The 2,352-nt window shown below is 48.1% G+C and overlaps 1 non-coding gene across 1 annotated transcript; it reads left to right on the top strand.

Annotated features, from left to right (window-relative positions):
• The first annotated feature begins 1,574 nt into the window (after positions 1–1,574).
• Positions 1,575–1,656, top strand: TRNAS-GCU (transfer RNA serine (anticodon GCU)). Its single transcript has one exon. It is a non-coding gene; the product is annotated as a tRNA-Ser (tRNA).
• The last annotated feature ends 696 nt before the right edge of the window (positions 1,657–2,352 follow it).

Here is a 2,352-nt window from a genome sequence, read left to right as displayed (position 1 = left end):
GGGAAATCGGAGGGGTAGACAAACCATGAGAGACGATGGACTCTGAAAAACAAACTGAGGGTTCTAGAGGGGAGGGGGGTGGGAGGATGGGTTAGCCTGGTGATGGGTATTGAGGAGGGCACATTCTGCATGGAGCACTGGGTGTTATGCACAAACAATGAATCATGGAACACTACATCTAAAACTAATGATGTAATGTTTGGGGATTAACATAAGAATAAAAAAATTTAAAAAAAAATAAAATAAAATCTTAAAAAACATGATAATTATCTAAACTCAGTCTATCACCTAAAACTAAAACATAACACTAAAACAACACAAAAATACTATACATCCTGTTCTGTAATTTGCCTTTAAAAAATAAGTGGAAAAGTATTTGTCATGTAGATATGCATTGTTCTTACTTTTTTTTAAGATTTTATTTATTTGTCAGAGAGAGAGCACAAGCAGGGGGAGCAGCAGAGGGAGAGGATGAGGGAGAAGCAGACTCCCAGCGGAGCAAGGAGCCCCATGGGGGCCTAGATCCCAGGACGCTGGGATCATGACCTGAACTGAAGGCAGCCGCTCAACCAACTGAGCCACCCAGGCGCCCCTGTAGTGTTTTTATTAATGATCACATACTCCTCCAATGTGATGTTTAATCATAGATTACTTGGGGGCACATGGGTGGCTCAGTCGGTTGAGCATGGGACTCTTGATCTCTGCTCAGATTTTGATCTCAGGGTTCAAGCTCTGCGCTGGGCTCTGTTCTGCCTGCTTTAAAAAAAAAGTGATCTATCCCATTTGGTGGGCATTGGGTAGTTTCTAATATTTAACTCTCAGCAGGAGTGCCCCACTGTACTGTATGTAACCTGTGTGTGTTTTGTAAGTATGTATTTTTCACCTAGTATCCGTACTTCTCTAGCATAATCTCCTACTAGTGGTCTGACTGCTGGGTTAAGGAAGGGTATGGACTTTGTAAATTTTAATTTTAAAATTTAATAGGTCTTGGGCGCCTGGGTGGCTCAGTCGTTAAGCGTCTGCCTTCGGCTCAGGTCATGATCCCAGGGTCCTGGGATCGAGTCCCACATCGGGCTCCCTGCTCGGCGGGAAGCCTGCTTCTCCCTCTCCCACTCCCCCTGCTTCTGTTCCTGCTCTCGCTGTCTCTCTGTCAAATAAATAAATAAAATCTTTAAAAATAAAATAAAATAAAATAAAATAAAATAAAATTTAATAGGTCTTTTGCAAGACGGTAGGCCACTGCCGAGGCCTGGAGTGCGGACCTGCCACTTGAAAAGGGAATCGCAGAGCCGGTGCGATCGGAAAACAGGAACGCGCGGCGACTTCCGCCGGGGGGCGTGGAATCCGTCCCGGGAAAGCGGGGTGCACGCGTGGGGGCGCGCGGCCGGGGAGCAGCAGGCGTCTGCGGGGGGGCGCGCCCACCACCCCGTGCGGTCGGTCTTGGGGGTACTTTGACGCCTGACTCGGACTGCGGTGCTGACGAGTACGCCGCGGCAAGGGCGAAGGGACGAAGAGCCGCACACCTGGTGAAGGACAGCGGGGAGGGAGAAGCCGGACGAGCCCGGCTCCCGGGCGACGAGGTGGCCGAGTGGTTAAGGCGATGGACTGCTAATCCATTGTGCTCTGCACGCGTGGGTTCGAATCCCATCCTCGTCGGCGGCTCTTTTGCTCGGCGAGTTAACGCCTCACTCTCCGCCCGGTTGGGTGATTCCCTCGGATCCTCCCTGTTCTCTGCTTCTTCAGGAGCACTTACTGTGCTGGAACTTCCTTCGTTAATTGATTTATTTCCTTCATGTTTCATTCCCACCTCAACTTTTCATTCCCTTGTAAGTTTGGCTTTGCACGGATTCCCCACTGAGGAAACAGTTGAAAAATTGAGGACCATAGAAAAATATTGCCTAACAAAGAGGAACTGATAAGATTGTCTACAGAGTAATGTGCACAAAATTGTCTATATTAGGGGCGCCTGGGTGGCTCAGTCGTTAAGCGTCAGGTCATGATGCCAGGGTCTTGGGATCGAGCCCCGCATCGGGCTCCCTGCTCGGCGGGAAGCCTGCTTCTCCCTCTTCCACTCCCCCTGCTTCTCCCTCTCCCGCTCCCCCTGCTTGTGTTCCCTCTCTCGCTGTCTCTCTCTCTCTCTCCGTCGAATAAATCAATAAAATCTTAAAAAAAAAAAAAAACTGTATTAAACCTCACAGGTTATTTAAGGCATTTTCAGGCTAATGTTACCTCTACTGCAATTTTCGTCTATTATTTTTTATTCTTTTTTTTAAAAGATTTTATTTATTTATTTGACAGAGAGAGAGACAGCTAGAGAGGGAACACAAGCAGGGGGAGTGGGAGAGGGAGAAG

Source organism: Leptonychotes weddellii, unplaced genomic scaffold (genome assembly GCF_054177405.1).
Source record: "Leptonychotes weddellii isolate Sample4059 unplaced genomic scaffold, ASM5417740v2 HiC_scaffold_24249, whole genome shotgun sequence".
NCBI lineage: Eukaryota > Metazoa > Chordata > Mammalia > Carnivora > Phocidae > Leptonychotes > Leptonychotes weddellii.
This window is presented reverse-complemented; position numbering and strand designations above follow the sequence as displayed.